The sequence below is a fragment of the Passer domesticus genome, chromosome 6, assembly GCF_036417665.1.
Source record: "Passer domesticus isolate bPasDom1 chromosome 6, bPasDom1.hap1, whole genome shotgun sequence".
Lineage (NCBI taxonomy): Eukaryota > Metazoa > Chordata > Aves > Passeriformes > Passeridae > Passer > Passer domesticus.
The window spans coordinates 15,037,566-15,051,738 of NC_087479.1; the positions used below are offsets into that span (position 1 = coordinate 15,037,566).

The 14,173-nt window shown below is 40.7% G+C and overlaps 1 long non-coding RNA gene across 11 annotated transcripts in view; it reads left to right on the plus strand.

Annotated features, from left to right (window-relative positions):
* LOC135302688 (uncharacterized) overlaps positions 1-14,173 on the plus strand; it is a 75,535-nt gene that overhangs the window by 42,035 nt on the left and 19,327 nt on the right. For all 11 annotated transcript variants that reach the window (XR_010364256.1, XR_010364250.1, XR_010364253.1 and 8 more), the window contains one exon: positions 13,660-13,767. This is a non-coding gene — a long non-coding RNA (uncharacterized LOC135302688). The remainder of the gene's footprint in view (positions 1-13,659; positions 13,768-14,173) is intronic.

The following is a 14,173-nucleotide window of genomic DNA, read 5'->3' on the forward strand; positions in this document are numbered from 1 at the left end:
TAGTTTAAAAAATCAGTCTTCTTTGAATAACTCTGAAATTTGCCAAAAGTAAGTAAATAATCTTTGGAAAAATAAATCAGTGAACCAGATCTTTTTCACCCTGTCTGCTTTCCTTTACCTTGGCAGGCTTGGAGTTGTATTACTGCCACATTGGTATACTGTCACCAGCTTTGATAGTTACATCAGTGTTGCATCATTAGAAAGGAGCAGAATTTCATCTCTTTGGGATTATGGGATTTTTGCCACTGCCTCAAATGGGGAAGGCTGACTTATAAAAAACAACAGGTTCTTGCCCATGGACTGTGCCATCTGTGAGATGAATGCTGTAGCTCCTAGTGAGCTACATGTGCTGCTGTCTTTATTTGGCCCTTTTATTTAGAAATAATTACGTACAGAAAGTCTCACCACCCAGTATCCTTTGTCATGGACCTCTCACTGGCATGCCTGTTGCTGTGTTCAGCACTTGCAGGGTTGGGACAGATGAGGTGAGGTTTGGATGAGAGCTGACATAATTTGCTGCTCTCTCCCCTTGGTCTGCTGGACTCTCCCGAGGACTCATCAAAGCAGCACTGAGAGAGCCTCCTGTCAAAGTTTCTCAACCTCCAAAAGCTAATTTTCTGGATAGTTTGGTTCACAGAATGGCATCAGGTTTAAATGTTGAAGAGGAAAACGTGATGTTTTCATGCTTTCAGACACAGCTGGTTAATTCAGTGATAGGAAAGTAATATTATCCCCCGTAACAGAAGAAACAGCAGAGTCAGAGACATTGCAAGAAAAGTGTTCAGGGAGAATCAGAGCCCCAGCTGAGTCTGGGACTCCAGCATGTCCTTGGGTTTGATGCTCTGTTCAAGCAGCCAAGGCAGGTTTCCAGTCCTGGGGGAAGAAAGTCCCAGGGAAAAGAGCTGCCATACTTCCCACAGTGGAATCAGGGAGTTTCATAGGGTGAGTAACACAATGAGATGGTTGCCATGCTTGCCAGTGTGAGGGTGCTGAAAGCAAAAGCAGGCCAGAGAATCCCCATTGCTCTGTCCTGTTTCTGCTCACCTTGTTGAGTTACTGTAAAACAGACAGATAAAAAGGCTCTCTACCATCCTTTTCCCTCAATATATGTTTAGAGATGAAATTTTTAGGGTCACCTGCCTAGAGTGTCAATTGAAAAACATGCTGAGAGTGAATGGTAGAAGTGGGGGAAGCAATGGAGAGCAACTGGTCTGGGACTGGGATGGGAGGAGTAGTCCCTTACCCCTGTGTTGCCAAAAGCATGGGCAGAAATCACCTGAGAATTGGTTTGGCAGCCTCCAGCCAGAATCTGAATGTTAGAAATTTGTGCTAAAACCACCTTAATAAAAGCACTCAAAGGATTTCCAAAAATTGTCAGGGCTAAGTCAAGAAGATCAGGAAATTATGAGGGACAGAAAAGATGAATTTTCAGTGCACCCAAGGCATCTTTCCATGGGGAGTCTCCCACGTGCTTCAGTAGAAGACAGACAACACCAACACTCAGGATAGAAGTTCCCACCCATGCCCTTCTTCCCACCAGGATGACACACCCGAGGTGTGGTGACCAGTGTGTCCCAGCTCTCTTGCTCTCAGTAACCCCTGTTGCACTCATCTAAATACCATATTCAGAAACTCCCTCCAGATTAGGTAAAAAACAAATAATGAAAAAATTGGTCTTCTCACTGTGAAGTCAATTGCCTCTCTGCTTTAAATAGATCTTGTGCTAAAAGACAGAAAGACTTGTGTATTTATTTCCAAGATTATTAAATTACATATAGAATATGCTTCCTGAGTATTAGCAGAGTTTATAACTGAATTCATCCTATCCATGCTCTGGTTACGTCTAATGAGGATAATTATTACATGGCTTAGCTATAATTCAGTATTGACTCTTGCGCATGAAAAGCTTTTGTTGGCAAGCATCAGTGGAGCGCTTCAATAAAAGACATCTTTAGCTTGTGTAAACATTGTTATTTCAAGGTCTCACCCTAACGTGCTTTAGGCTAAGTACTTTCTCCTCAATTGAGTTAATATAGCCAAAATGATATAAGGATGGGATTAGATACTGGCTTGCACCACAAGGAAAAAAATGAAAGTTGGACAGGGAAAAATGCAGTTAATTCCATCCTGTCAGCAGTGGATATTAAAGATTATTAGTTGGCACACTCAATTATGTGTGAATCACAATGGTGGTACTGTTACTTTTTCATTCAATTTTACAGGGGCAGGCAAAAAGTGTAGGTTTAGTATCATCTTCAGGGATTATTTGCTCTTTGCAGTGATGTGAGGTTATATTAAAATGTTCAACAGGTTCAGAGGAAACATCTCTGACTAATGAAATGTCCCAATTTTACATGATCTCAGTCACTGGACAGAAGTGAACAAATCTGCCTGATGGGACTTCAGCTGTAGTTACATTCTATGAATATGTTTCTTTAGGCAGTAACTAGTTATTCTGTGATTGTTAAAATGATAAACAAACCAATATAGCTCTCTTTTTGCTGCTTCCCTCTGCTGGATAGAGCCAGTAGTGCTTAGTTGTATGTCAGGCTCATTAACACCAATAACCTGGAAAGATTTCTCTGCCTCCTTTAGGATACTGGCTTTTCACAGACAGCAAATCTCAGTCTTGCTCTGACTCTCATGGTGAACGTCTCAGTCTGCAGGTTAAACAACAGTTCAGAATTCAGAATAATACAAAATTTTTGGCTCAATTAAATGGCCCCAGTCTGAGGCTTTGATGCTGGAAGCTCTTCTATCAAGATGGGAAGTTGTGCTGGACTGGAATGGGGCGCTGGGCATGCCAGTGTCTCTGCCCCTGGCCCTAGGGTAGCCTGACAGCAGGACAAGGAGTTGTGCTATGTATAAGTCAAATTAATTATGGGATATGTATATTGAAATTGTTGGGTTTTAAACAAAATGAGCCTCTGGCACATTGTTGGTGTTTTGCTTGTCTTCAGAGATTTCCCCAGCCAAAGGAGACCGCTGTGATAATGCACTGTGACTGCTTGACTGCCGTTCCAAGACCAGCAACAACGCCAGCTGAGCTACAGCATATATTTTAGGAAAAAAAATCCAAACCCAACCTTCTAATCTTGGTTTTCAGTTTCCAGTGTTAGAAGGCCTCCCACAGCATGGTGACATTCCTGTATCCGTTTTCCCTTGCAGAGTTTGCATCCACTCACGAGGTGAACGGGTCTCATTTTGAGATTTAAATGTCAGGATTCATCTTGTACAGTTTTTCTCTTCAAAACTGACTAAGCCTGTCATCATATGTGTGTGGCCTGTATGGGTACTTGACAGAAGTAGCTTGGATAACTTTGTGCTGTCTGGGAGCCCAGGCACAGGATTTTACAACCTCTGATTCGGTTGCCCCACCACTATCCATTCCAGAAGAGGACTAGCCCTTTAGAATCAGTGGTGGAGATTATGTTTTTCTGAATATCTACAAAGTTCCCCAAATCCCACCAGAGTTACCATTTCCCAGGCTCACAAATGAGACCTATGCACTTTGAGTTTGGACATCTGACTTTTCAAGCTGACTGTACTGAAACATGTCATTTAGCTAAATTTACCCAGAAATTTAGACCATTGCTATAGGGTTTTTTTAGGAAATGTCTCTGCTAGGGTTCACAGTCTGTGCAAAAAATTCCAAACCAATCTTATTGTACATTTCTGTCACATGTTGTCCTTCAACCAACAGTTTATTAGTGCTGGAGTCATCTTGAGCAGCTGCTTCTACTACTAATACTCATGCCCAGGTGGGAGTCTAGATCCTCAAAAAAGAGACTTTTTCTCTAATGATGTATTTCTATTAAATGCATTATGTTCACTCAAATTCCTCTCAATAACCCCTTAGTGACTGGACATCCACAGAACCCTCCTCTAATTCCCTGTTTTCAAGAATTGTCCGTCCCTTGGTTGGGTTATCACACTTCTTAAAACTTTTAATGTAACATTTCCTCAATGCCTTGTTTGGAAAATTATATCAAGACTAAAGTCTGCAGATGGTTAGAAAGCAAGGAACTTTTTCTTTTTGGTTTAACACCCTCAAGATTCTTTTGCCTTGCTATGCTCCCCAGACACTTGAAGGTCTCCATCTCGTAGCCAGCCAGGTCTCCATCTCATGTCCTGTTGTCAATCCTCTGTTCAGGGTACCATTTAAAGATGCAGGGACATCACCGCTGACATCCTGCAGAGGGGACATAGGCCACAGCAGGGCAGCTTGGTCCCCAGGAGGTGAATGGAGCAAGTGAAGGGTTTTAGCAAGGGACCCCATATTTTATGTCATGGTCACACTGTGATTCAGGGTAAACGGGATCAGGTTTATGATGTTCTTGCATAGGCTAGATGGATAAGAACATACGCTTGAAGGTCTAATTTAAAATTTTAAAAATTGGCCAACACCCCCCAGACTGCCATCTCCTGGGTAGCTCCAAACAGGAATTTGCCTGTCTGGTGTTGCTCTCCCAGCCCCGAGCAAAGTGCTTCAGTTTTCAGAAAGGCTGTGGTGTTTGCTTATCAGGCAGGACAGTCAAGGGCTTCCATGTCCCAACAAAGTCTTTTGCAAAAATAAGGCGCTGAGAAGGGAGAATTTCTCAGCAGGTGTGGGGTATTGCTTTCTGTTGGCCCAGCAGTTTTGACTTGGCTACAATGTATATTTACTTTATGTAACTCTGTGTGTATTAAGAATGCTAGCAAAAACCACTTGGAAAAGGAAAAAAGGAAACATTAAACCTTAACTCTGCATTCTCAATTAAATGATTACTCCTTCAGGATGAAACTGTTCTTGATTCTTACTGTAAACTTTTGAATTTCTTACATAAATAGCATGATTATATTTACATAAATAGTTGCACCCTGGAGTACAACAATCCTATTGTACACAAAAATCCCATTAAAATTTCCTGAGAGAAGAATACAGCTTGGGCAATGGTGTGTTATCCTCCCATTTTTCTTTATTCAGAACCAAGCCGTGTGTTTTAGATGCATGCACCCAAGTGCAGAATTTGACCCCATAGAATCCAATGCTCAGCTCAAATATATGAAAGAACAATTATAATTGACCTAATATTTCAAAGCAATATAATGTGCAGACGGGTTTCCTGACAGCTGATTATATGCATTTAGATGTGAAACAGCAAATATACATAGAGGAGTCTGATTTATCCTTGAAAGAGACAGCTGCAACCTTGTCTTCTGCAATCCCAATGTCTAAGCACAGAACATCCTATGTCTTAGTTCACATCTCTTCAGGTTTTGCCACTCTCAATTAGACAAACTCTTGATGGTGTATTCCACAGGGTAATAACAACATATAAATCCTAACTTTTCAAAATGAGAGGACATGTAAAGTAAAATATGGTCCATTGTGCTCTCTCTGCCAACAGTAAGGAGGTAAGAATCCATATTTGGCCCTAACTGCAAAATGAGATTTAAGTACTTAAAGGGGGCTTATAAAAAAGGGTGAGAGGACTTTTTACATGGACAGATAGCGATAGGACAAGGGAGAATGGTTTTGAACTAAAAGATTAGAGTTTTAGATTAGATATTAGTAAGCAATATTTTACTGTGAGGGTGGTAGGGCACTGCAAGAAGTTACCCAGAAAAAGTTGTGGATGTGCTATCCCTGGAAGTGTTCAAGGCCAGGCTGGGTGGGGCCTGGAGCAACCTGATCTAGTCAAAGGTATTCCTGCCAGTGGCAGAGGGGCTGGGAGCAGGTGGTCTTTAGAGTCCCTGATCCTATGATTCTACTATAAATAAGTTTAAATAAGTGAATGTCTTTGGATCAGAGTATCCACACTTAGATCAGCTTATGGACACTGCCTGAAGCTGTGACTGTGCTGAAGATGTGGCCACTGATCCTCATACTGCTGTAGCTTGTGAATTTCTGACAAGCACAGACAATCAAACCAGAATGGATTTGGACGATCCAACATTAGCTGAAAGATATAAATAAGTGCAATGAGTAGAATTTCAGAATTAATTTATAACTGGCTTGATTGCTGAAGTAAAATAATGAAAACAAAACAAAACAAAAAAGGAAAATAATAGAATCATAGAATTTTTGGAGTTAGAAGGGACTCATCAGGATTATCAAGTCAAGAGTTACACCATGTGTCTGAAAGCATTGTCCAAATGCTTATTGAACTCATACAGGCTTGAGGCTGTAATGAGGGTTTGACTCAAAAAACTCAACCCTTTTTAATTCCTTTTGTATGAACATGTGCCTGCCTGTGCACATCCCACCACTTTTGTTTCAAAGCAAGAGAAAAAAGAGTTTTAATAGGAAGCAAATGTATGCTTTGCTTTCAATTTTTTACTTTTAAAAACTCAACTTAGTCTAATACCCCTGAAAATATTGTTTTAGAAAAAGAAATCAAAATGTTTAGTAAGTACAAAAATGAACTGTGTCTACTACATAATCCATTTTCACATTAAAAAACCTCAAACCAAAAAAACCCAAGCAAACAAAAAAAGGAAGACCACCCTGAAATCTTGTTTCAGTTTCACCTGAACCTCTGATAATTTTTGTTTTGCTAAAAATTACAAATCTGGCAATCAGTATCCAACTGAGAAATGTAATCTAAACCTCTAGGAAATTACTTTTCTGGTACTGTCAGGTAGGCACTCAGGAAAGATGCCTCTGGATATCCTCAGTGCTGATAGAGAGTGCTCATAATACACCTGAAGAATTCTGCAATGTTTTGAAACCAAGCACTTGTGTGAACAAGAAGAAAAAATAAATTATGCGAGGATGGTAAGAAATATTTGTAATCTGAAATGAAGGGAACAAGATGTGCTGTATCAATAACAAAAGCAGGTGAGTGGAACTAATATCCCATGCTACTGCAGGCTGGACATGCCATCCAAATGATTTTGTTGGGAGATGACAAATCTTTGGTTTTGAGAGCAATGGCGAGTGACATTACATTTTGTATTTCCTGACACAGCATGAATCTAAGAATGTTTCTTTACTTCATATGGGAATGATTTCAGGATGCTAGCGACATAACATTCAGGGTATGAACAGTCTAAAATTTCTATAAACACCAGAATCAAGGCATTTATGAGTTTTAGTAAAAATTTTATTGAAGTCTGGTCATGTTGGCATATTGTGCATTTTAAATGTAAATTAGATTACTGGCAGTAGATTCAATTTAGTGGTAAAATGTAAAGAAAACAGTTGGGCTACAGATGAAACAATAACGTAGCTGTTCTTCAGTTAAGAGAACAGTGAAATCCAGAAACAAATGGTGTTTGGGAATATTTATGGTAGGGGAAATATGCTGCATACAATTAACTTTGTCAATTATATGCAGCACGGTAGTTTCAGCTCAGCTTTGAAGAGCAGTTTCTGATAGTGAACATATGATAGGGTGAAGGGATGGCTCTGAGGGTTTCCAGTGGCAGCAGAAAACCTTTCCTCCTTAGCTCACTTGCTAGAATGCAGTCCAGGCTGTGAGTGAGCAACACTGACATTTTTGTGTGTACAACCTGCTAGACATGACACCCAGTCTTCTCTCTTCCTCCTTCCCCTGCTACACCATTTCAAGGCCTGTGTGGCTGAAAAGGGCCACAGGAATTTGCACTATGATGGCAGCTCTAGGGGAAAACCCAGAGCTAGAGTATTGGCATTTGGCTCCCTCTCACCAAGGTTTTCCCTGATGGTGGAAGCACTTGACCTCTCTGCCTTGCTCTATAGACACAACGTGCTGCCTCTTGTCAGGCTTATCATCAGGCATCTTTTAAAAGCTTTCAAATTTCCAGAAAAACGCATGGCATTTAAATAAAAAATTCAGAAAAATATTTACTTACTTGTATGAGTACAAAAAAGAAAAAAAGAAATTTAGGATCTGGAAACACAGCAAGCTGTTTTACTGAGCTACCAGTAAGCTCCAGAATATGCTGGAAAGAAAATTTCACTTCAAAGGAGCAATGGAGGAGTGATGGTTTTTCAAGTACAGCAATCACTGCAGGTCACAACTGGCTAGGCTAGTGCAGAGCTGTGAAAGTTACAATGCTGCTATTTAATTAAGCCAAATCTCTTCTGGATATATAGCAATTAAAATAGATTAGTTCTTTACACACACTTAGGACATGCCCTATTGCCCCAGAATGACTTATTTAATTAATTATGAAAAGGTAGGTTAACAAGGGAGTGAAATAAGTGAGAATTCACCCTCCCTACCATCCATTTTCCTTAGGTTAAAGGCACCAGGGCATTGTCTTGCTGATGATGGACATTGGGGCTAAAATCCTGCTCTGTGATGAGCTCTGCTTCAAACACTACTGCCATGGTGGCATAAGTTAAAGGCTCTCAGAAACAAATGTGAGCAAACACTGCTGAAACATCACTTGGGACTGTCAGTTGGCTGGTGTCTGGGAAGAAGAAGCAGGGAAAAAAACCTAGGAAAAGAGGCAAAATTATTCAGAGCTTTGTCAGCCAAAACAAGTGTCAGGGTCAGGCCTGTGAGAAGCAGAGAAAAAGGACAAGGTTTTCAGCAAAGAGCTAACTGGGCAACAGTCTGAGAGCAGGTTTCTGAGCTGCTGGCCTCCCAAAGCATGGTGCTTTACAGATTCCTCAGGCTGGTCAAGGAAACACCTGACGAGTGTCAAATCCTTCTTATGGAAAAACCCACAAGACCATAACATTTGTTTAACTATTTGGGTCTGAAAATGAAATGTTATTTTGTCTACTTGACAGCTTTTTGTCTAATTTTTCATAAACCCTCTGGGGTACTGCCCATTTTTTTGTGTTGACAATAGCTAGCACAAACTCTGCTGAAACTTTTGTGTAGCAAACTGTCCTGCAGAACGTTAAAAGATGAGTAAATTTTCCAGCTGTTTGCAAGGTTGGACTGGAGACAGGGGTTTGGAGGTGCACCTTGAAGAGGCATTGATCAGGTACTGCCATGACCAACAGCATCCCAAACATCAAAGCCGTATAGAGGTACAAGGAAAATTGAAACACAAATAACATTAAATTGCTGGTTGCTGGCTTTGTGATTGGAATAAGAGTAATTGCACATCACACAGAGCCTCTGAGAACCAGTGTGACCATAACAAGTGTTTAGAAGACCATAATAAATTAATTGGCAAAGTCACCTAGCTGCTGTCAGACCCCAGTCTTGAAGGACACGTCTGCAGTCTGTGCCTGTGCTCTGCCTGGGATGTGCAAGCCATGGTTGGGTAAAGACCTGGCCAGACTGGCACCAACTGGGACTTTGCCAGTGCCTTTATCATTAAGGCAAAAGTTTGTGTCTGTTGTAGATGCTTAACTGCTTTTTATTCTCAAATATAATTTAAAAGGCATGACGGGGGAGGAGCCTGGGGAGTGTAATGACAAGATCTACAGCATAAGGAGAGCAAGAAACAGTGCATAATTAGGAGACTTTGAAAGGCTTCACTTGCCTTTCATAGGCACTAGAAGTATTTTGCATCTTTCTACTATGACTTTTGAAGCAATTACTTTTTGAGTCAGCTGGTTTTATAATAAGAAGTTGTGCTACTGGTTATTTTTTATTATTTAAAAACTGGAAGGCAGTGTAAGAAATCTTTCAAGAAAGAACATCTCCTTTATGTTTATGTTTATCTAAATCCCTTTTTGTCATAAGGTACAGAGTTCATTAGTAGCAGAACAATTTCCTCATAGGAATGAATAGCAAATAGATTAAATGAAAGAAAGATGAAAACTTCAAGTGAAATTAAGTTTTAATACAAATACTATTTTTCTGCACTGTTTTTTAAGAGCTATTCCTTTATGTACCTCACTAAGATTTAGCATTGTGCTGTGTTGCAAAACTTCAGACTATCTTCAGCTTTCACTAGGATTTTGAAGTATTGCCAGTTGTTCTTCCTTGTTATTAAGAGGTACATTTTTAAGAGAGAAATGTGTGCTTTTTGACCTTGATCAGGGTAGTGAGATAGATATGTCATGAGAAAACTAGCACAGCTGGTTGGCTGAAACTAGCTTTGCTTTTGGGTTCCCGTTGTCAGGTCCTTTGCCCAGGCAGTCCTGCTCCTCTGCACTTCCCTGGGTGGCTGCAGCCTCTGCATATCTGAGGTGTTCATGGCTCCTGTGAACTGGTTAATCTGTGGGGAAAGCCTTTAAGCTTGGGTATGACCCTCTTGTTCCCTCCAGCTCCCAACTCTGTACTTATTGGTCAGCACAATTTTCATTGCTTTCTGTTGTGTACCAACTGCATTTGTTTTGGCAAGAGTTTCCAATATCTCCTCTTAAGAGGGAAGCTCAGTATAGTGATTAAACCCTGTCTAGAGGTTTGGGAGGCTGAATTCAGGGTTTCGCTCTCCCATTGTTTTCTGTGTGCCTTTGGCTGAGTCACTGGAGGAGGAGGGGGGGGAGGTATTAATCTCATCTGGCTTCAGCTGTTATGAATTAGATGTCTAATCTGAGCTTGTGCTCCCTCTGTGGTCAAGGGAGAGACACAGGAACCTCCAGGGGTACACTCATCCCTTTCCAATGTGTCTGCTCTCTCAGTAGGTAGATCAGCAACTAACTGAGACTCTCACCCTTCATTTTCAGATGCCTAAAATAAATCAAACTGAGTCCCACACATAGTCTCTGTTTTCTGGCTACTACACAAAAGTGGAATCCATTAAGTTCATTTAAAACAATGCAATGCTATGGCAATGGAAATTGCTTAAAAACAAGGCCAATTTGGAAAGCACTGGTTGATTTTTAGACCAGACCCGTAATAAATACTTGAGAACTAAAGGTGTAGAGAGGTCCCTCTTGTTCTTTTAACATCTCCTAACTTCTATAAAAGTCATAGGAATTTTTGAAAATCTCACTAAATGTCCATCTGTGCTTTTAGGTGTATGGACACTTATAAACCCCTGTCCCATTCTTATTAGGAAGAGCACTATCCTAAAATGCATCCAGGCCTCCAAGTAGAATTTTCCCTGGATTCTGCCCCTCATCTCTCCAGGCACCTTCCATGCTCTGTGGGACTTGTCCCTGGCAGGAGAGGTAGTCTTGGATGAGGACTGTGTGTGACACATAACACTCGAGTTCTTCCCTGCTGGTGGATAATTCATGAGAATGAGATCTGTGGCTGGGCTGGGGAGAGAATCAGTGAATCATAACTGCCTTTCCACTTCAGCTGAACTCTGTGGAAACTTGGCATGGTGGGGAATCTCAGACATAAACCATATTTTATTAGTTGGAGTTGACAATTCAGCTGTGACCATAGAACTGGCAAGTTATAGACACAATGCACAAGTTGTAAATTTAATTTATCCTTTTGTTTGGGCTACATAGCATCTCTCATTCCTTGTTGAGCATTTCCATCAAGACCAGCATGAAAAGAGTTAATGCATGGTCTGGAAATTAATGTATGTATGTATGTGTGGTGGGACCCTTCCTCCTTTTTGGTTGTCCCTTTCCTTTCCTTTATATGAACAGACTTGTTTGCCATCCCCAAGAGTGCAAGAGGCAAAGGTGAGGGGAGAGCTGACAAACAGGGAAAATAATCCCTTTGCCCACCCCTTGTGGAAATCCTGCTAGCTACAACATGGCAGCTGAGACAGAGCGACTTAACCCAACCAAATCTCTTTTATTATGTTCCTGTGTTTATTTTTCCTCTGCATTTATGACTTAGCATGTTGGTTTTGGTGTGGAAAGGACTCTAAAGCTGTAGATATGTGTTGTAATTATACAAATTCCTCTGCATGGAGTCTGTTAAAAAGGTTGATCTATTTTTATGAGGACACACACAAATACTCATTTTGATGGACCTCATTGGCATTTATTGCAGGCCTGCCACTACTAAAATTTAAAGCCAACCTCGTAAATTTTATGGAAACTACATACTGCAATTATTAGCCTGAAGACCTCCTGTCTCGCAGGAATGAGTCAGAATTTGCTTTCCACGTACACTGTGGTTTACACCTGAAAGAGATTAGTTGGGACCACCAGTAGCTTGAAAACCTAATCTCCAGTATTTTGTTTCCAGTTTAGCTCTGAAAGATACTCCAGGTGTTCTCATTAATTAGTCATTGTAAGTCACTGTGTCACTATTGTGCGTGGAACAGCTATTTTCCTTGGGCAGTTTTTCTGCAGGAGTGTTTTAAATTAAAAGCAAATTTATACACTTTTAAATGTTTAGAAACAATTCTTGTGCCTGGTGAAAATGAACAAAAACAAACTCTAACAAATCAGTTTAGAAGGACAAACTCTTGAACTTGAATGTTTCCTGTAATGGTGCAACTATACAGAGTTTAACTGAGCACATTGCTAGCATAGGGGAAGATCCAGCTAAATATCATAAGCAGATCCTGCAATTGTTTCTGCAGAAAAATTCCCACTTTCAGGAATTCTCCATAAGTCTTAAGGAACTTGCAGTACGTAACATTGTTGTCCTTATGTCCTTGTCTTGTTTTATAGTTACAAACACTGAGAGACAGAGATTAAGTGGATTAAATCTACTAGTAAAACGAACCAGTAGGGAAAAGTGAGAATAAATATAGATGGATGATAAGGTTTAACATAGGCAAAGCATAAATATTAGTTTGTGTGTTGTGTGGCTGTATACAGTCCTGCAGATAAACTTTGCTAAAACTTTATTCACTGCTTGATAAGTGAGATGCTTTGTTGCAAAGGGCAACTCAGCTGACAGCAGGCAAAACTTTGTTAGAGAGAACTTGTGTGGGATCTAAAAACCATGAGTTATGTTAATTAGAGAGCCTATTATGATGAGGTTTTGGGGAAAAAAATGCATTAATGCAAAGCATTCTCATCCTTAATTTTCAAAAAAAGTCTTCATTCTTGGTCAGATTCATTGAATCCAAGCCAAAAGAAAGAACTCAAAGGATATGAGTTGCCCAGAGAAGTGAAGGGGGAGTTACTCTGTTGGGAGTGCCTTGGGTGACAAGGAGAGAGGGTAACCACTGAATATTGGTTTAATTACTGTAGAAAAGGAAAATAGCCACATCTTGCTGCTGTGAAGGGAAAGAATAACTCAGCAGAGCACTAGCTCACGTAGCATTCTAGAAAATAGATCTGCTAAGGAGCTCACCTTTGGAGCACAGGAATGCCAGGATGACTGGCTGCAGCCAAGATGCTGCAGTTTCACAGGAGGAGATGCAGTCATCCAGAGCTGGTCTTTAGACTGAGGGAGATAATAAAGAAAACACCTTGAAAAGACATCTGCAGAGTCCCACACAAAGAGTAGGTCTATGAATCATAGTGGAAACACCTCAGATTAACTGAAATCATTGCTAAGGGAAAAGGGCTTAAAGTAAAAAGCTGAAGATGAGCCTTTGAGAAAACATTATTTACTGGTGTCAACAGACACAGAATTATAGAATCATAAATATTGAAAAAGACTTCTAAGTACAACCCTTAACCCAGCACTGCCAGGTCCACCACTAAAACATGTTCCTCAGCACCACATCCACACGTTCTTTGAACACTTTCAGGGCTGGTGAATCCAACACTTCCCTGGGCAGCCCATTCAATTCTTGACCACCCTCTCCATGACAAATTTTTTTCTAATATCCAACCCAAATCTCCCCTGGCATAACTTGAGGCCACTTCCTCTTGTCCTATTGCTTCCTGCTTGGGAGAAGAGATCAACCCCCATCTTGCTACACCTCCATTCAGGCAGTTGTAATCACTTGTTTTTGTCATTGCAGAATATAAGGGGCTCATCAAGAAGCTGAGACCTAGCATGATGGACTTTCCTGGACATGCTGTTGCACTTTAGGGTGAGAATATGCAACATGGCCTCCCAAAAGAAGCAGGTAGGCCTGATTCCACACAAGTATTTTAGTCTTTGATGGGGTATGAAAGAAAGTGGGGCATTGTAGAAATTATGTTATTTTCAGAGAATGAGTGTTGCATGTGCACAGGAAGCTCAGTGCCAAACAGGTGCTCCTTTGCAGCCTAAGGAGAAGTACCAAAGACCTGAACAGGCAGGGCTTTCAGAGACAGCCTGCTCTTCACCTAATCATATAATCATGGAATAGAGTCAGCTGGAAGGAACCTTTAAAAATATATAGTCCAACCCTTCTGCAATGAGCATCTTCAACAAGATGAGGTTGATCATCCAGCCTGACTTTGAATGTTCCCAGAGACAGGGCATCTGCCACCTTTCTGGGTAACCTGTTCCAGTGTTTCATCACTCTTATTGTAAAAAACCTTTTTCCT